The following is a 22413-nucleotide window of genomic DNA, read 5'->3' on the forward strand; positions in this document are numbered from 1 at the left end:
GGTCGTTTGGTCTCATGTCACTATCTTCCCGTGAGTCTGTTTATGTCTATGAATTTGAAAGCTTTATTCCTGAAATACGTGTGATTATACATTTCCCGGTAAAATCTCGATATCGGGTGTTGACATATCATCGGCACGCACGTGTACTATTGTTTACCAGGGGCCTGTTCGTGTATGCGGAGCAACCGGTTTGACCGTTTATAAATGTAACAATTTCGGGTAAAAATCCTGGCGGACCTGCAAATGTATATGGAGGCCTTGCAAGGCTTTCTCACGGCTCGCCTGAAAGCAGCATCAGATTACTAGGTCCGACCTTATTTAATAAACGAACAACAGTGGTCCGATCGTATTAACCGTTTAAACGTAAACGGCCAAGGTGTAACTATAATTTGCACAACGACATTGAATGCCCGATACGCAATACGGAAATGACGACACGGTGTACATGCACATTTCGATCAAGATAATTGAGTCCGAGCTGTACTTTTTCACGAAAATGGACGCTGATGACGATGTGTGGAGCCACCTTAATAGGCTTTCGTTTCTAAAATCACTTAAATGTGTATTTTTCAAAAATGTCTTCAGTTTTGTCAGGAACGATGATCTGTTTTACAAATATCAGTCATAAACCATCAGGACTTTTGTACAAATTTCGCTAGTGTGGTATTGCAAGTTACTTTCTTTTTGCTCAAGTAATCCGACATATATGGAAATAAAATACTCCATCTCTTAAATATGTACCTACAGACAAACCGCAGAGACTCTTACTGTTCTCTGTCCTCTTTGTCTTATACTTTCATCTTGTTGTTCATATAAAAGCTTTGCCGAACACATGCCTATGTTTGTCTCTGCATGAGTTCTACTAGAATAGAACTAAATCATGCCATCTAACGCTAACAGGGTTGGTCTGATCAGTGGCTTTAGCCGTTGTCAGTTCCAGGAAGTAGAATTCTTCTCTTTCAGATAGAAAACCTTTCAGAGACTCTACATTGTCATTTGTTATGCTTCTCATAAGCATCTGCAAATGACGTCATCATGATTGTCAAATCAGGTTTTTTTAAACTGTTCTAAAGCAACTGCCCTAAGCCAATTGAAATATATAGATAGTGGGGCGACACCGGATAACATCTACATACTTAATAAGATCAACAATCGAATAAGCCTGCAATGGTTGTTCTGAGAGGGCTCAGTCCGAGTGTTGTTAGGTCTCTCCACTACAGTCTTAGGACAGAACTAGGAGAGAAAGGCTTAAACTCTCTTTTTTTATAGGATTCATAAAAATAAGATCTTTATAAGTTTCATGTTTTGTTTTCATTAAAAGGAAGTCGTCTTCGTCGTAATTTCCATAACTCGAATGACTATCAATTGCCAAGTTGTAGACTAAAATTGATCAAAAGGTCATTTATCCACTCTACAATAACTCATGGCATTACATCCGATAATATTAGTACTGTCATTCTTTGACGTCTGTGTAGGCGACACAAAAATGGAGAAAAACAAACAAGGGGCATAACTCTTGATGTATATTACACACCGGACCATACCGAATTATACAAGTGTTACGTTATCATTGTGTCACACGGTCCCGTTATATTATATCCCAGTGTTAAACACTATACATACAAGTAACATTATCTATAATTCACTTCAAATATAACGTAATTTCTGTTCCAGTTCCTTAAAACTGTAATCCGTTCGACTTTAAATTATGTTGTCAATCTGCACACAACAACGGCCGGTGAGCAGTGTGTATTCTACCTTCATACTCTCGTTACTATGGAACCTGATGAACGCCATGTTCTCCGTCGATCCTATCAGTGAAATTTCATGTTTACTCTGTACATGATATAAGGAAATTTTCGGAGGCAGGTGGATAATGAGCGCGGTCTGATTTAGTGTTACGAAGAGTGCGTGTTTTTTACAAACCATATAACAGTGGGCCTACAGGATGTCTTTGGCGTTGCCCTCCGCTCGTGGTTTATATTTAGTATCGTATGGATTGATTATGAGTTTTTCTTCACCGCCGCTGTTGAGTGGATTTTATTTACATTGATTATATTTAATAACAATAGTTCACGAATTTTTAGCAGCTAATACAGCGTGTATATATATCTTCTATCGGAACTTTAAGAATGAACTTAACACATAGCCGACCTACAATGACGGCAATGACTTGAAGCTCAATCAAACGTTTTGTTAGAATAACGTTGGGAGAAGCCTGAATTAACACAAGCTCTGAGTTTTTTTCCCATTCTCATGAAATCATAAAAGTATGTAGGCAATAAACATGTTAAATTACTGAATAAAATATTGTTCAATCTAAATAAAAAACGCACACATTTTATCCCTAAAATGCATTTTTATTTCTTTGTCGACTGCGGGTTTGGGGATACAAAAAAAGAAAGATTTCTAGCTTGGTCGTACAAGGGTCCTAATATTATACCCCCTAAATTATCCGAGAGGGATACTCCTGTGTCCTATTCCTCGGAACGTAAAAAGCTGCTCCAAGAATAATGTGTCCAATCGGGTGTAAAACTACCTATCAAGATTATGAAATTTCAATGTAAAGCCGCGTGCCCTTTGATATGAGTGGCCCTTGTTTATCCGTTTTCTTATGACATAGATTGTTCTAGAAAGCAAACTTACAAGTATTTGTCAGAATACTTCAAGTCTCTTTACGAATGATAGTGAAGATTCACAGAAATATAACTCATCAAGACAAGATTTAAGATACCCCGGTAAATGAGGCTCAGTGGACTTATAATGTCTTTTCTTGTTGATTTATAACGTATTTAATACGCTTGTAAGGCCGATGTATATCAGTGATTTTACAATTTCTTTCATACGCTTGTAAGGCCGATGTATGTCAGTGATTTTACAATGTCTTTAATACGCTTTTAAGGCGGATGTATGTCAGTGATTTTACAATGTCTGTAATACGCTTGTAAGGCCGATGTATGTCAGTGATTTTACAATGTCTTTAATACGCTTGTAAGGCCGATGTATGTCAGTGATATTACCATGTCTTTAATACGCTTGTAAGGCCGATGTATGTCAGTGATTTTACAATGTCTGTAATACGCTTGTTGGGTCATAAACGTTAGGCAAGGAGAAATCTTCTTCATACGAAACTTATGTTTATGCCATTAACATTCGAAAAACAAAAATATAGCTCAGTTTTTTTTGCGCGATAAATTATGTACAGCTTGGCGGTAAACATGGACCTACATTCACATATGAAAAAGAAACGTATTGTGAAGTACCAGATTTTTGCGATATAAATTATTTACAATTTGGCGGTAAACATGGAACCTACACTGTCTGTCTAGGAACGACCTTGGTGATGTCAGTATAGGATAAAATATTACACAATATTGCTAATTATGATTAGAAAACTATTTATTTAGGCATTTGCTTCACTTGCTCTTTCTGTAAATTGCATACATTCATTAAGAACTAGCATTCTGTACAATTTATAGCTAAGTGAAAACCAGTTACAGTAATTATTACAATATCTTCAACTAATAAATACCCGGGCATGAGTTGAGGTATTTAGCAAGTCGCAGTTTAAAGCTACCGCGTATTTACAAAAACCTTAATTCGAAACCACTACGCTGGTAACTCGAAACAAATCTCATCATTCCTAAAGCTAGGTAAAATATTATCGCGAATCGACAGGTGTTTTTTTCGTTAATTTGTGTCGGCAATTATATCATATTTTCACTAAAATGTGACGAAAAAGACACTTATTATAGTCCAAAATGGATGTTTGTGCAGCGGTTACTCGAAACAAAACTCTTTATTTCGAAAGCAAAGAAAAAATATGTCTAATCTACATGTGTTTTTCGTGATGTTTTTTGCTGGTAAAGATATCACATGTTCAATGAAATGAGGGGTTGTGCAGCAAAAATCCTAATAGTAGTCCAAAATGGATGTTTGTACAGGAAGGTTTTTATAGCAAATGCTCCGCATATAGACACTTATCAAAGCGTTTTCCAGAGTTTCACGCGAACAGACGGGTTTTGGATATTTTTTTCAAAACGATCGCAAATCTCATCCTTAGAAATGCGAAATAACTTTTTTAACAGAACTCGCTTTATTTAACTATCGACCGAAGCCATTTCGAAATAAATTGACCACACTGGCCATATTTGTACGGATCATACAAATTATTTTGGATGCAGTTAATATATTTCAGTTGCAGCAGTGTTTTACAGATTGGCAGGTTTATAGATCTTTTGTAAATTCCCTCTCAGATAAACTTGTTGCGCATTTCAACATGTTTTAGTGGGTAAAGGTCTCAAAATTATTTAAGCGAACGAAAAGGACTAAACCTATTCTGTTATGAATGGTCAATCGCAATTGGTTCTGATCTTCCAGTGAGGAGACTCGTGTCCTGAACTTTATAGAATGCCCCTTAACACACAACGTAAACTATAGATATGTGCTAGACAAACATAAGAATGCAACTTATATATTGTCGCTGGCTAACAAATGGTGTCTACACAGAGGTAAACACGTAGATTAACTAATCAAACAAATGGTGTCTACACAGAGGTAAACAGGTAGATTGAATGATCAAACAAATGGTGTCTACACAGAGGTAAACAGGTAGATTAACTAATCAAACAAATGGTGTCTACACAGAGGTAAACAGGTAGATTAGCTAATCAAACAAATGGTGTCTACACAAAGGTAAACAGGTAGATTAACTAATCAAACATATGGTGTCTAAACAGTGGTAAACACGTAGATTAACTAATCAAACAAATGGTGTCTACTCAGAGGTAAACGGGTAGATTACCTAATCAAACAAATCGTGTATACACAGAGGTAAACAGGTAGATTAACTAATCAAACAAATGGTGTCTACATAGAGGTAAACAGGTAGATTGAATAATCAAACAAATGGTGTCTACACAGAGGTAAACAGGTAGATAAACTAATCAAACAAATGGTGTCTACACAGAGGTAAACAGGTAGATTAACTAATCAAACAAATGGTGTCTACACAGAGGGAAACAGGTAGCTTAACTAATCAAAAAAATGGTGTCTACACAAAGGTAAACAGGTAGATTAACTAATCAAATTACCTGGTTTAGCATGAAGTTATACAGAGACAAATAGCAGACTATCAACTGTAGTAAAAAAACTCACCAGAAATATCATATTATCTGAAAAGTTCTATCAACAGGTTATCGTTGAATGCGTTTTTCACATAGTATTTAGTACACTTCTAAAATATCTCTGTTCGTACCCAGATTACCAACACTCCACCAACACGCCAAAACGCCTTCAAAACAAACCCCATGATGGGAGAAACAAACGCTGATCGTTCAACATGTAACAATTAGCCACGAGACATGCCGAGATGTGAATATCTTGCAGAGCACATAAAATGTACAAATGTATCCGAGACCTGTAAACATCACCGTCTGCAGTTGTTATCTATTCGGGCTGTATGGAGATAACCAGACACCTGGGCCGTTACTGTTATTAGTAAGATACTGACAGGTTTGTTAATGTTTAAAGAAGACGGTTTCGTCATCACTAGAGCTAGTATTGTGGTTATTACATTTCCAATAACAACGACGTCTTCTTAGGTTCAAAATAGCTCGCATTATTACTTTGTGTTTCGTAATATGAAAAACCCAAACAAAGCATTTACATCATTGTTTTTTATAATAAGTTATATCACGCTGGCATTAATAATTAATGACGTGAATGCGCTCAAAAAAGTCGACGTCAAACTTAAATATGTCAAGTTACATACAAACAACGTTTCATATACCAAGTAAACTCTATCTGTAACAGGTTTACTTTATGATTTCAGCAAACTCGAACCTTTAATGCACACCTGACGTTTGTATTTCTAAATTTTGCCATTCAATTTAATTAATACAACCTTTCAGAGCATAGTTAAATGTTCCTCTTTGATATACATATATTTTGGAGCAGAAGTAAAAGCGTTAGTTGGGAAGCTTTACACTTTGTTACTACGGGAGTTAGCAAGGGATCAGAATATGTGTCCGTTGGTACTAAACTGACTTCATTCTCGGTTTAAGATTCGGCCAAGAGTAATAAAATTAGGTTGTTTTCAGTTCTTTGGGACATTTATTCCTGTCTTTTGCATAGCCACCAAGTAAATAACTGTATAATATCACTAAACACAACAAAAACCATTCAACCTACATAAAATGGAGACCATCCATCATTCACCCGTATGCACGTCCTACAGCGCGTACACGGTAGCTATCAGATAGCCCAGACAGCAGCGATATGTACGAACTACAAAGGTTATCGGGCACGGGTTTCTAAAAAGTGAACAAAGCAATCTATCTATTTCAAGTAAACCACTAAGAAAGAATGCTTTGGTGAAGAAGTCTTGGGTGATGATTGATATGTCGTAAACGAACTTTTAATTATTTCATAATTTCATAAAAAAAGGAAAGTGTTTCCACATAAACCAGATATTATAATGGCACAATGATAAATTACTGCATACATAAGAGAGTTAGCCATGCATATGACCCAACATTTGTTTGCAAAGAGGAGACGTGGAAGAAAAATTTCCATCTTGACTGAATTTGTAAAGTTAAAGATACCACCGTAAACAATTAACATACCCAGACGATATCAATTCCAATTCCAAGCTGATATTCGTGATGTGTTTTGTGTTCCGTGGTGTCAACAGAGGTGCCTGGTGGTAAATGTAGTATTGGTCACCAGTATCAGCCCACGGACATGACTATGAGTACTACACACAAATACCACCTCATATATATGATCTAATAGCACTGTGTGATCCGTTTTCAAATCTGTTGCAAGGACCAAAAAAACTAAAACAAGCAAACGAAGTGTTCCTTTGATACTGTTGTACATGTAGTTTTTTCAGCCCACACGAGAGAAAGACTGCACGATCTTTAGGTACATGAAAGCCATCATGCTTTACCAAATCATAACTTGGTGCATTGAGAAGACTTTCTTTGGAGTTCGGTCGTTTTCTTCTGAGCATGTATGATGTTTTTTACTCTCGTTGTGGTACTGTTTGATTTGCAAATGATAAGGTTTTCTATCAGTTTATGATCTATTTGTTTTATAAATACGTACTGTATGGTTCATTTTGTAAACTTACTAAACTATGGTCCTGCATGGCATAAGTTCGGTCTGAACATGAGGCCCCGTCAATTAGGCTACCTGAATGTGACCTTTGTCTAACATTCCCACCCTAGCGTGACCCTGTGTTGTCCTGTACAATCTCTGTGTGACCTCGTTTGCTCCTGTTTGACCTCTATGTGACCCTGTTTTTTGTATTTCTCTGTATTACATTGTATTACGTTTGTTATATATATATATATTACACTCATGTGGTCCTTTTTGACCTAGTTGAGTGACCTTGTGTTGTTTTTATTGACCTTTATGTGATATTGCATTTCCCAGTCTTAACTCAAAGTGACCTTTGTTTTGTCTTGTTTGACCTTTGAGTGGTCATGCCTTACCATTTCGTGACCTGTGATCCTGTCTGACCTTTGTGTGACCTTGTGTTGTCCTGTCTGCTTTTTTCGTGACACAATGTGGCCCTACTTGATATCTATCTGACCTTGTGTTGCCCTGTTTTCCCTCTGTGACAGTGTATGAGGGTTTTAGGCTGCTGTGCAGAATATCTGCCCATCCAAATAAAACACTCTATTTTTTATGTAGATTTCACTTTCGCCAAGTAGTAATAACTCTTTAGCTTTATGGAAATTTCAATCATAAAACAAAAATAATTCGCTCGCTATCTGATATTTGGAGTGACATTCAACACAATTCTGCTATTCCTTTTGACGCCTGCCGTTAGTTATTCTTACGATATGCCACTACACGTGTCACCTCCCTCCCACGACCCCATCCATCCTAATGCACAAGTCGCGCCGAACGAACTTTAACATTACAATGTATGTCAGCAGACCTTTTACTTATATACAAACAAGCCAGCAAAACATGTCGCTAGCCAACATGTGCCGATGGTTCGTCGCACGTGCTGCTATACAAAAACGAAAATGAAAACAATATCTGTAATAACACTTTTTCCGAATGACTGAGAAAAGAAAATATTTACATATTTCGAACCCTTTTTGTTCGGGTAACCTGTGTAGAGATTTATATATGTTTGGTCAGGTCTTCATTAGTTTTAATGTTACATTATACATAAATGTCCACTAAGTTCCCTCATACTCTGTTACTTTGGTAACAGACAGTTCTTGTTCAGAGCTTCCTCTCTTTGTGCTTATTTCAACATGGTTATTAATTGATCAATTTTATAAAATATCCAGTAATTACACCCACCAAACATAAGGTACTGGTTAAGGTATAGTCCACATACCGTAAATCGGAAAATAAGGTTCTGACTACACTACTTATGCTATTTACTTTGTGTAGATAAAGAAACCGTTTAGGAAGGATGATTTTCACGATAAACACAACTGATGTCAAACTCACCAATATACCATAGAGGTAAAGCGTTTCCAGATCGACCAAAAAGTAACGTCCGCTCATAAAAACGTATAGCATACAATAATTCACCGTAACATATATAGGTCTTGTCTGTTAGAAGTGTTGGCAACGTCCCGGTTCACTGGGACAGAGAAACATACATTGTACTTATGGTGTACTGCTGTGATCTGTAGCCTGAACAAACAGGCTCTTCATTTCATGAAATATGAAAATACAAATAATACAAACGATATGGATGCCTAGACATCGTTTACAGATATTGTAATTCAGAAAATATAAATTACAATTAGAGAATCGTACCCTTATGTCTAGTAGTACACGTATTTAAAAGAATTATACTTAGGTTTTTCTATTTCTGATGAAAAAAGAAAAGATTTTTATTGGATGAGTTTTGTCAGTATTATAGAATTTCCATCTGGTACATTGTATAACTACGTGTACGTTATAACGTCGAGATGTGACCAGACAAGGTTCGAATAGTTCTAAGATTACTGAGGAAGGTATCGTACGCGAATCCAGGTAAGTCAGGAAACCAGGTAAGTCCCTGTAGATTACTTTAACTCTTCAAAATCTAATACAATTCATATATATTTTATTCATCTCATAATTCATCTGTATACAGAGTAAAATCAAAGATTCGAGATTCTAACATTCTAATAATTAAGATCAATATCGTTTGCGTCGTTTTGATTGCATCAGTGTTAGTTTTGTGACTTACATCAATGAAGTGATTCCCCAGCATTTAGCACCACAGTGTACATTTTGAAAATACATCTCAAAACCAAATAATTCAACACCGTGAATTATCTTTTTCGTTCTTTTAAAGCATTGTACAAAATCACAACTGTTTATATGATAGATGAAGATATTTTGACAGGAAATAGAAAGGTCAGTTTAAAACATGTTGCAATATATTCCACTAGTATTATGGTACATTTGAATATTTCGTCACGGGCAATTTTATGAAAATCAATTTTGAACAAGGACAGACCACACTTACACTGAAGGGTGACAGTCCTCGATAACGACTAGAGATTGGTAGATTGTGAACTGATCTAAGTGACATCGACTGGGTGAAAAGTGCACGCGAGGCATTATAGCATGGCCGGGAAGTAGACAGGGAGGCGGTTACGGTACAGCCTTGCCATAGTCCTGTAGTTTATTGGACGCGCCGCGTGTCGATGGAATGCGCGGCCTCTAGTGGCGGGCAGAGCGGAAAGGACATCATTTACCAAGATGGCAAAAAGCTTTCAACTTAGCTATGGATATTTCATATAGACATATCCTTGAATTAAAAACGATACCCATCTACAAACGAACAAGAATAGATTCATTTTAAAGCAAATGTTTTTATTGGAAATATTTTGAGCGTTGTTAAATGTTGATATGGGACCGGCACCGTCCGAAAAAATGCACTGATAACGCAATCAGGAGTACGAGAATTCGGCGACACCAAAAAATATGTGATGTTAACATTTGAAGTATACAAAATCTACAAACTATAACGTAATGAGTTTTTGATGTGATATAATGGATGATAGATGTATATATTATCAGCACTTTACGCCAAAACGAGTCTGTCCGTGCGAATAATGACGATACAATAACAATAAGATGTGCGCTATGTTACATTCAAATGAGGATGTGTAAATGAATAAAGGATGAATACGAAGAGGAAAATAGTTTCAATTTTCTAACAACAGACGAAAAACTTACTTTAATTCTATATATAAAATTGCTTCAATTACAATTTCAATAAATTTTATTGTCAAAAGACAAATGGATTGAGCAGCAGACATAGTCTATTTAAGCCCTCTCCAAACATAGTAACAGACAGTGGTACAAGCATAGACATAGACATAGACATTAGAACAAATACAAACACATATAAACAAGTTGGTATTATCAAATTAAGAATCAAATTAGGGGAAACAACTACTACATGTAATACTCATTTTTATTATAATTGAATCTAATGGTTTAAATTCTAACCTTTTATTTTGATACCGAAAAGACATATAATATATATATATTATGAAGAGAAAAGAAAAATAATTTGTTGATGGAACTGCATGTATAAACATTTGATGGGATTTAATTACCGCATCCAACAGATAAAGTCCAAAACGTCAATAGTATCACACAACGCCATCCAATGATGAGTTGCTTCATTGGAAATAAATATGTATAAGTTACGAATTTGATAAAATATTTCTATTAGGCGTGCATGATGTCTCAATTTAATGTTTAATTCAAAAAGCAACGGCCCTTTATTATTACACTTAATTCAATTGAAGGTCTTATAATTGAATGCATACGAAATGTGCTATGGTTTAAGTGTACATGCAGTTCAATAAATCTCTCGAGCGATATGATCTGATATAAACTTGAAAGTTAAAACGCTGATGAGAATCCGAATTTCGACCTTATTGACTTAACGTGTTTGTTCACGTTGCCGAATGAGGAGTAGACATCGAAGTAGATATCTGACGGGACGAAATGTATCCGGGCAATGCATTTCAATTGTATGTGAAATCGACTGAATGAGGCACATTGTCTGACAGTCGAGATGTAAATATCATGTGGCCTAAAGTGTACGAATGTTTCTCATTACACGTGCTTGCCGGCCAAATATTTCACCCAACAACAATCTGTTTATTTCTGTTTCTTGTTCTCCGTAATGAATACATGACAAGTTTCTTGATGGATATAGAAACAACACAATGAAAGTGTTATACAAGTTGCTGTCGTCTTTTTGAATGATTTTTTGCTTTTAAACATGACTTCATGCCAACGAATTTTAAAATTTAAATGCAGACATTTTCAAAACATGCATGGAGATTTTATTTGATTTTGCTAACATTTGCTGAGTTTGGAAAATATGATTTAAAACTTTCGGGGTAGAGGGAGGGGGGAAATTGGAATATATGAATCTCACCAGGAAAACAAATGTTTACTTACCAGTTCCACGGACAGTCTGAACGGATCTTAAAAATCATGATATGTTCCACCAGAGAAAGAATCACAAACAAAATTTCAGATATTAAGATAATCCACGCTAAAATAGGTCACAAGCGTAAGGTATAGTTAATCCGCTGTACGTGTAAACTCCATTAGGACAGGGAGCTGGGGAGGAGATACAAAGGGAGGGTGGCGGCTATCATAGCGCTACACATGTTTCCCTCCAGCGTCCTATCTGAGATTTTATAACTGTCGGTACCAATACCCCTCACGCATACATACAGAACGAGAAAAAAACACTCGCCTCTCAATGGGCTGATACCTAGCTCGTGGCAGGCTTGGGGATTTTTACAAGATCTCGGAAAAATTATTAATTATTATGTAATTAGGCGATAGGCGTACCTAAAGCTGTGAGCTAATTCTTATAAAAAATTTGTCTACTTTTTACGTTTCTTATGGTTTTACGGGACAACGTTAACGAGAAAACCTCAAGAATCTGGTAGTATCGTTTTCAGGGACGACTCTGAATAAACACTACTCAAACTAACGGTCTTAATAAATGCTAGCGTAACTGTTTTTATTTTTTGTCGTGTAATTTATGCTTAGACTGCTGATAAGTTAGATTCGATAAACATCTACCATTAGTGAGCATTTCATTTCACGCATGCCTATCGGTCCTGCGATTCTAATGCGACAAACCTAGCTGACACTTGAGTTCTGGTAAAACTGGTAATTACGTAAGACGGTATACTCACGGAAACCAGATTTAAATGGTTTATATCATTCACTGTATGTAGACAACCTTTTCCTAGTAAAGTTAGTTCGTCTATTTAGGACACATTATTAAATTGTTCGACGTCCTCGTCTTTGAACTGACGTGATAATGATTGTAATGTGTTCATATAGGAAGCGTGACCTTTGTCTCGGACCAATCACAAGGTCAAATAAATGTACTGGCATATGACCAAATAGGGATGTAGTGACCATACTAGCGTACTCCTTGTAAACAAATTAAACAATTATTTAATATTTTCATTTTCATATGTAAATAACTATATTTAAATTTTGATAAACGTAAAATGTCGAATAAGTAAAACATATTTATTAAAGCCTTAAACAAATGTTTATGCAAAACTTTTTAGACTTTTGTCTTAATATGTCACATACATTTTGGATTGTGTTATTATATACATATGTATTTCTATAATAGCTGTGTGCTTTAAAAAAAATATTCCAAACGAATAGCATGGTCTGCAGGAGTAATAAACTTTTACAGTAGGGTCAACAGATTTTCACAGATAAGCAATTACCTCTACCGACCATAAGTAGATCAAATGTCCCTAGAAAAGCTATCAATCTGTATGCTGACCTGTTGCCGATACAGGTACATTTTGTAACTGACCTTCTGCATGTAGCACCTTGATAGCGTGGGGAATTCCCGGCGGGAGAGTGGGGCCTATGGGGTTACCTTGGGGTATCCCGAAGGAACAAGAATGGGAAGAAGGGTACGCTAAGATAACAATTGCCCATTCTTTAACCATTTACCCCCTCCCCCCTTGGTCCTTTGTACTGATGTATCGGAGGGATGTCATACATACGTTTAGATATAAAAAAAAAAAACATCAAGACCTATCGCGTTCGCATTTTACGCGTTAGCAGTTAGAGCGTTGAAAAACTGTTTAACGTATTCATAGTAAACGCGTAAACAGTTACATGCAGTGCGTTAAATTAGTACAGAAGCGAATCGCGTTAAATACAAACGAGTTAAAGTCCTACGTAAACGCGTTAAAGCTCTATGTCAGCGCGTTAAATGCAAACGCGAGCTCTACGTCAGCGCGTTAAATGCAAACGCGAGCTCTACGTCAACGCGTTAAATTCAAACGCGAGCTCTACGTCAACGCGTTAAATACAAACGCGACCTCTACGTCAACGCGTTAAATACAAACGCGAGCTATACGTCAACGCGTTAAATACAAACGCGAGCTCTACGTCGACGCGTTAAAAACAAACGCGAGCTCTACGTCAACGCGTTAAATACAATCGAGTTAAAGCTCTACGTCAACGCGTTAAATGCGATCGCGTTACTAGTGTCTGCCTTTACAGAGCTCTATCTACACACACATTCAGGGACGTAAAAGTCAGTCTGTCTTATGTTCAAACCAGTTAATGACTATCTGTAATTACCTGCAAATTAGCGAGTCCTCTTTGCTGACGTCAGGGACAAAATAACCAAAATACGTTATATATTATCACTGTATCATCGAAAGGACGATGATATTACTTAATGCGAAAATAAACAGGGAGTATGTTTAGTCCGGATACGGATAAGGCAGATAATTGATAATTGTTTACCGTTCGAATTTTATCCACTTTGGAGCAAAATAATCAATCCCAACCCAAAGGATTCTCACTTGATACTTTGCCGAGGTTTGATATTTAGGAGTTTACCCCAAAGGTTTAGATTTTTCTGTCTGAAGCCAAAGTTGGGAATGTATATTATTTTAACACATCATTATTTTATGTTTTACCACCTGTTTTTTCCTGGTCTTGAATAATGCTAGTTGCGTTTGATCTGCAACATCGCCGCACAAAATACAGTTCCCTGGACAAACAATAGCTTTAACATTGTTGAACTATTGATTTGAGTCTTAAAATCAAACAAGTATAAGTATTTAATGTATAATGTGGACAAAGGATTCCGACTGACAAAACGGTGGATTTTCCTGTCCGAGGTTAAAGAAACAACACATACACATATTGGAGTGATATAAACATAAAACACAAAAAAATGGTGTGTCAAACTAAATTGAGATAAGGACAAACCGCTGGTGGAGGGACGAAGACAGACCGACGGACTTGCATATTAGTGTCGTTTGTCGAAACAAATTGGCATTTGGGTGTAGTCTTTAATTCTGCAGGTAATTGGGGGGGGGGGGGTACTATTATAGCTATTTATACATCCGTTATGAAGAAAATAAATGAGAAACTTTGTTGAAAATATATAACTCTTTTATTTTGACAATTTTTGATTACTGTTGTGAATTATGGGACGGATGTACAATTAATGAAAGTAAGAGGTTAGAAGTCAATGTGAAGCCGCACGTATCATTACTGGTCTTCCTTCCTATGCTAGTAATTATGCTCTCTATTTTGAATAGGGGTTAGAAAGACTCTCAGACAGGAGAAAAAGAAGGAAACTGCAATTATTGTACAAAATGAAAAATGGTATCACCCCTGAAATCTTAAACAAAATTCTACCCAATACAGTAAACGAAAATGTCAGATATCCTTTAAGAAACAGTATTGACTTAGTGATACCAAATTTCAGACTTTCTAGTACAAATTCATCCTTCCTACCTTCTACGCTTCGCTCTTGGAACAATTAAGATACTGCTAAAAGATCATCAGTCACTTTAGGAAAATTCAAAAAAGCCATCTCTCGAGAATTGGACACCAAATCGCCCAGTTATTTCGGTTATGGTGAACGAAAACTAAATATCATTCACAGTAAATTAAGGTACAACTACAGTTCCCTAAATTATGATTTATTTAGAGTCAATATCGTAGATAGTCCCGCCTGTGTCTGTGGAAACGCCTATCATGTTTTATTTGAATGTCCAGTTTATACACACCAGAGGTTTGAATTGTTTCAAAATCTAAATGTTGTTACTGAAATCTCCTTGATGTATTGTTATCTGGTATTCCGGATCTGTCTTCTCAACAAAATAATGATATTTTTCGTAACGTGCAAAATTCATAAAGATCAGGGTAGGTTTTAAGTTCGTAAGGCATTTTATACTTCTATACTCTATTTGTGACACTGTTCAATGTTGTTCTTTCTCTTTTTGTTTCTGTTGTTGTAATGCTTCTATGATACATACTATTTAATACCCAGTTGTGCCATTTTTGTAAATCTGATGTATATATTTGAGGAAAGGGCGTAAATAATATTGTAATAACTTGTGCCCAATCCTGTTGTCACAATTTTGGCAATACAATATGTGTAAACAAACAAATTATATCAGAAAGTTTGTTAAACCCAGAAACTCAGACATTCTTAAAATAGAAAACACGAAGGGTCTTTTCATGTTTTATACAGTAACATAGTATGCGTGCCCATGCGCATGCTCTTGTATACTTACACTGTGGTAACTTCCGCCGACGACCTTCTTTCAGTTGGACATGAATGTCTCAGACACAGAGAATGTTTCCTAAACTTTCACAAACCGCCGCACGATTAACAATAAACAGCCATGCCTAAACAGCTAGCGTCAGCTACACGTCATCGATGAGATAACGGATTTGAGTCAGGAATGCTTGTTTTTTACTATTCATGTTGTTTTTAAGCCATCAATATTTTTAATGTACAATATTTCGTCACAACAGCGTGTTAAGAATCCAGTACGCTTTTGTTCTGTTCTTATACCTGTCAAATCCAAATGCATTTGAGTGCCAGCCAATCCAAGATAAGCTCAGTAATTTATTCAATATATCGTTGTTAGTTTGAAAAAAAACATGTATTTATGTCTTTCACAACATGCATAAAATAATAAACATATATATAATAGTATCGAGATTCGCCAAGTTTTGATTTATTTTCCGATGATTGGTGGCTCTGGCAACATGTAGTGCGTAATATGCACGTGCATATGTATGACGAACTTGAGGTCATACACTTATATATATAAATAACAACTCCAAGCGCCATTTCTGAATTCGTAGACTTTCTGTCCTAATTCTAAATTGAATATTCTAAATATTTTTGTTTGACATAACGCTCCCCTCGGATTAGTTCTATGTGATTATGACTAGATATTGGCATCCATATAGTTGATTTTACATTAAAAACATCGGCAAAAGTAAAGTACTCAGCCAAGTTGGGATATATCAAGGTGTGGTTAAGATTTTTCTACTGTTAGAACGTGTCTTTTATCATCAGGAACGGAGGAATAAAGAAACCCCAAGCCAAATTAACAATAAATCCAAATATGTTTCTTACCCTTGCATCATGCTGCACGTTCGAAGCTAATTATCTCCCCTTAATCGGATGAGTTCCACCAAACCAAAATTATATTACTTGCTTTATCTTCCCCGTGTAATCTCACTGTAAAATCTTATTTAACTTACCTGTACATTGGAAGTAAACATGTAGTGATTTTTTAACTTGTGGGGGTTACTGTTATAGAAATTCTTCCCCAACCATGAGTGTTAGCTAAGCAAGATAGACACTATTCACGTAGCTAAATGTAGGTATATTGCACATTTGTAGACTATATAGCAAGCCCATTTGTAGACTAGCAAGGAAACTTTCATAGACTAGCTATAGGAAAGCAATATGCATAGACTAGCGAGGTACTTTTCATAGACTAGCTAGACAACATTCATAGACTAGCTAGACAACATTCATAGACTAGCTAGACAACATTCATAGACTATCTTGGCACTATTTACAGACAAGCTAGGCACTAATCATAGACTAGCTAGACAACAGTCATAGACTAGTTAGACAACATTCATAGACAAGCTTGGCACTATTTACAGACAAGCTATGTTCTAATCATAGACTAGCTAGACAACATTCACAGATTAGCTAGACAACATTCACAGACCACATACATTTAGTTAGACAACATTCATAGACAAGCTTGGCACTATTTACAGACAAGCTAGGCACTAATCATAGACTAGCTAGACAACATTCATAGACTAGCTAGACAACATCCATAGACTAGCTTGGCACTATTTACAGACAAGCTAGGCACTAATCAAAGACTAGCTACACAACATTCACAGACAAGCTAGGTACTAATCATAGACTAGCTAGACAGCATTCACAGACAAGCTTGGTACTATTTACAGACAAGCTAGGTACTAATCAAAGACTAGCTAGACAACATTCACAGACTAGCTTGGCACTATTAACAGACAAGCTAGGCACTAATCATAGACAAGCTAGACAACATTCACAGACAAGCTTGGTACTATTTACAGACAAGCTAGGTACTAATCAAATACTAGCTAGACAACATTCACAGACTAGCTTGGCACTATTAACAGACAAGCTAGGCACTAATCATAGACTAGCTAAACAACATTCACAGACTAGCTAGACAACATTCGCAGACAAGCTTGGCACTATTTACAAACAAGCTAGGCACTAATCATAGACTAGCTAGACAACATCCATAGACTAGTTAGACAACATTCACAGACAAGCTTGACACTATTTACAGACAAGCTAGGCACTAATCATAGACTAGCTAGACAACATTCATAGACTAGTTAGACAACATTCACAGACAAGCTTGGCACTATTTACAGACAAGCTAGGCACTAATCATAGACTAGCTAGAAAGCATTCACAGACAAGCTAGACAACATTCACAGACAAGCTTGACACTATTTACAGACAAACTAGGTACTAATCATAGACTAGCTAGACAACATTCGCAGACTAGCTTGGCACCATTTACAGACAAGCTAGGTACTAATCATAGACTAGCTAGACAACATTCACAGACTAGCTTGGCACTATTTACAGACAAGCTAGGCACTAATCATAGACTAGCTAGACAACATTCACATACAAGCTTGACAAAATTCACAGACAAGCTTGGCACCATTTACAGACAAGCTAGGCACTAATCATAGACTAGCTAGACAACATTCACAGACTAGCTTGGCACCATTTACAGACAAGCTAGGTACTAATCATAGACTAGCTAGACAATATTCACAGATTAGCTTGGCACCATTTACAGACAAGCTAGGTACTAATCATAGACTAGCTAGACAACATTCATAGACTAGCTTGGCACTATTTATAGACAAGCCAGGTACTAATCATAGACTAGCTAGACAACATTCATAGACTAGCTTGTCATTATTTACAGAAAAGCTAGGCACTAATTATAGACTAGCTAGACACGTTTATAGACTAGTTAGACAACATTGATAGACTAGTTGAGAACCATTCATAGACTAGCTTGGCACTATTTACAGACAAACTAGGTACTAATCATAGACTAGCTAGACAACATTCATAGACTAGCTTGGCACTATTTATAGACAAGCGAGGTACTAATCATAGACTAACTAGACAACATTCATAGACTAGCTTGGCACTATTTATAGACAAGCGAGGTACTATTCATAGACTAGCTAGACAACATTCGTAGACTAGCTTGGCACTACTTACAGACAAGCGAGGTACTAATCATAGACTAGCTAAACACGTTCATAGACTAGTTGAGAACCATTCATAGACTAGCTTGGCACTATTTACAGACAAACTAGGTACTAATCATAGACTAGCTAGACAACATTCATAGACTATTTAGACAACATTCATAGACTAGCTTGGCACTATTTACAGACAATCTAGGTACTAATTATAGACTAGCTAGACAACATTCATTGACTAGCTTGGCACTACTTATAGACAAGCGAGGTACTAATCATAGACTAGCTAGACAACATTCATAGACATGCTAGACAACATTCATAGACTAGCTTGGCACTATTTATAGACAAGCGAGGTACTAATCATAGACTAGCTAGACAACATTCATTGACTAGCTTGGCACTACTTACAGACAAGCGAGGTACTAATCATAGACTAGCTAGACACGTTCATAGACTAGCTAGACAACATTGATAGACTAGTTGAGAACCATTCATAGACTAGCTTGGCACTATTTACAGACAAACTAGGTACTAATCATAGACTAGCTAGACAACATTCATAGACCACATACATTTAGTTAGACAACATGCATAGGCTAGCTTGGCACAATTCATAGTCTAGTTAGGAACCATTCATAGATATAGACTAGCTAGGCACTATTAACAGGCTAGCTAGATATTATTCATAAACTAGCTACGTACTATTCATAGACTTCATGGACACTATTCATAGACTTGCTAGGCACTATTCGTAGACTAGCTAGGAAATATTCTTGGACTACCTACATTTGTAGGTACTATTCGTAGACTAGCTAGGCACCATTTGTAGGCAAATTAGACATTTATCACTGGCAAGTCGGTAGATCTCCTTTTCATGATACAAGGCTTGTCAAAATAGCACATCTATTACGAATATGAACTGAAATATGTTTACAATTGGGAAAAAAACGAGCGAGTGTCTGAATGGGTGGAGACATGATTAGCGATTTAAAACTACACTGTTGTTGGTTCACCAAAAACTGGTTCCTTACGGCTTCCGTAGTGTGTATGTACCGTCAAAGATTTCCTTTTTTGAATGTGTATGTTATGGCAGTGTCAGCTCAACGCTCAAGACTGAATTGAAGAGAATTATATAACAGTTAAATAGTGTTATCTCAAAGTTGACGGCCCAGGATAAAAACTTCAAGATATGTTAGCTCTCAGAAAACCGTTTACATTGGCCTGCTATATACATAGGTATTTCAGAGAGCAATATAAAGTTAAAGTTCTATCTATCAGACTGACTATCGCTCCTTAGAAAACACATTTTTTCTTTTAGCATTACTAATTATCTCTTTTGATAAAATTTCTTCTGAGTGTGTGTATGTCCATTGTTAAAATATGACAACGCAGCTAATGTTCTCGTTGCTATATCGCCAATCATTATAGATTTGCTGATACGTTTCAGTGAGTCACTAGATACATCAGACTGCCAGGATAGAGTGGGGAGACGTTTGGGAGGAGGGGTACGATATTTCATTTTAAAGAGTGTAAGTAGCCAGGAACATGTATGTTAATGAAATACTGTCGTCCCCTAAACCCCTCCGGCTAATTACCACGATGTAAATTGACGGGAGTCCGGAGTAGCCCTCTCACTTTGATTCCACGAAATAAAATCTGATGACACGACAAATACTGTGTATAGAGATTAAATCTTTATCGCTTTCGTTTCCGATATGATCTTGATATCACACTTTGTGATACTTGTTATCAGACATACACCCCAATGGGTTACTGTGAGATCTGTTTTTGCGGACTACATTTTGTGTCGTGCGGAGCGATTTTACAAGGTCAAGGACATTCAACAGACATCCGTTGTAGAAGGAATTCCCTTCTGCTACTTTTTTTATCATTAAAACGAGTTATACACAGAATGTTCAGGTCTGAGTTCTCTTTAATCGCGGGTGTCACACACAGTATAAGTAGCGGAGATATTTGTTACTGTGCGGTGTGAGAACTGTGTATTATCTCGCGCCTCCAACGTGATAAGGAGTGATCAGTTAATACGTTACGTTAGATGTTAGAAGGTAGTTGTTTTGGTCAACGTACAAAAAGTACTACGTTCTAATATCGGTATAACAGTTAGTATTCGTTCTTGATTGTTTGTTTGTTATATAGATAATTTTTACCATACATTATGTGTGTTTGTGTTCACGTTAAATTAACAAATGCTTGACACACCTATATAAGGCCAATATTCACATCTAGAGTATAAACAAATGCACTGTACCCAGTGAATAGAACTATCAAAATTACTTATTTTGACTTTTGTTTTTTGGGTGTTTTTTTAAGTATATCCCTCCAACTGACCATTCTCGAAATTCCAGGGGATAGCATAAGCGCGCGTAACCCCCGTTACCGACCTGTTTATTCGATACCACAGAGTCTTTAACGCTTTAGCTGGCACCTTGACAGCATAAACGCCACAACAAAAACCGGAAGTGGAACCAGGTGTTCAATCACATGCGGTATATTCACAGTCCACGTTGTCACGTGTCCACAAACAAACTTAATTGTATTTCAATTCCTCTATTTAGCAGCAAAGAAACACTGCTGTTGTTTTAGTGTATTATTTAAAACTGCATTTTTTGTAATTTGATCATCCAAGGTTTTGTAAAATATAAATGCAAGCCCTGTTTATCTGGACAAACCGAATGTTGATACTGATCCCTTATTATACTGAACATTTCAAAATAGGAATCGCAAAAAAGTATCCGGAAAGTTTTTTCTTTGTGGAATAGACTGAACTTAAGTCCGCCAACATGTTAAGATTAGAAAAAAAATATGTCCAGTGGTTTTGTTTCTCCCATATGTAAATGTCTTTATAGAACATTTGTAAAAAGAGTTGACAATCGGTATTGCTCATTCCTTTATGATCCGATGTGAACTCGGCCGGAAGTTGCCGATACGCCATATTGTGTGGCAGAGATGAAGTTATAAAAAGTAAGATAATAACTATTAGTTTTTTCATGAATGAAACGAGATTATTTTACAGATTATGCTAAAAGGAATAATGTGAATACCTCTTAATGAATAAATGCAATATGTGAACATTGATGTAATCTATTCTCTGACGCCTTCATGTTGTCGAGGTATACGGTACTTTTGATCCTGACGCACATATATATAAACAGTATACACTGCTTCTTTCATGCAAAGCGACGTTTTTTATTGGAGCAAAAAGTCTTTTTTTTCATGAGATATTTAGCGAAACACATTTCTAACGAACACTACACAGACCAGCTACAATTATAGACCACACATGTGAATAAAGCAAGAATAATGTACCAATTATAACTATAGTTTTGAATAAGTGTCATAATGTATTATCGTAGAAATATAATTGCGAAAGAAGAAAATATTCAATTTAGATTAAAAATGTAAAAAAATGCTAAATCATATATCAGTTTTTTAATATGTATATATTGGTTGGGATATGATTTACTCTTTTAAAATGTTTATTAAAGATAAAATGTTTGAAATAACTTTTTTCTTTTCTTTGAAAACATTTCTGAATCCTGTAACATTTAGAATGAATTCATGCTAAATGATCATCAAGACGCGTAGGAGTACCATATTATTAAATCCTATACGTTTAATACATCTGATAAAATCTTTCTTAAAGGATATCAAACCTTGATAATCATTTTCTTAATAAATTCAGTTCGTTTTGTTTCTCGAGCAGCAAAACTAAGAAAGTAAAGGGAGATGTCCAAATTCCAAACCATAGTG

The 22413-nt window shown here is 36.2% G+C and overlaps 1 protein-coding gene across 1 annotated transcript in view; it reads right to left on the minus strand.

Moving 5' to 3' along the window:
* The window catches only part of LOC110456584 (collagen alpha-1(I) chain-like), a 154721-nt gene extending 139087 nt beyond the window's left edge, over positions 1-15634 (minus strand). The window contains exon 1 of the mRNA XM_021507404.1: positions 15600-15634. The gene's annotated coding sequence lies outside the window, so the exon portion shown is untranslated. The remainder of the gene's footprint in view (positions 1-15599) is intronic.
* Between the last annotated feature and the right edge of the window lie 6779 nt (positions 15635-22413).

The sequence above is a fragment of the Mizuhopecten yessoensis genome, unplaced genomic scaffold (genome assembly GCF_002113885.1).
Source record: "Mizuhopecten yessoensis strain PY_sf001 unplaced genomic scaffold, ASM211388v2 scaffold8811, whole genome shotgun sequence".
NCBI lineage: Eukaryota > Metazoa > Mollusca > Bivalvia > Pectinida > Pectinidae > Mizuhopecten > Mizuhopecten yessoensis.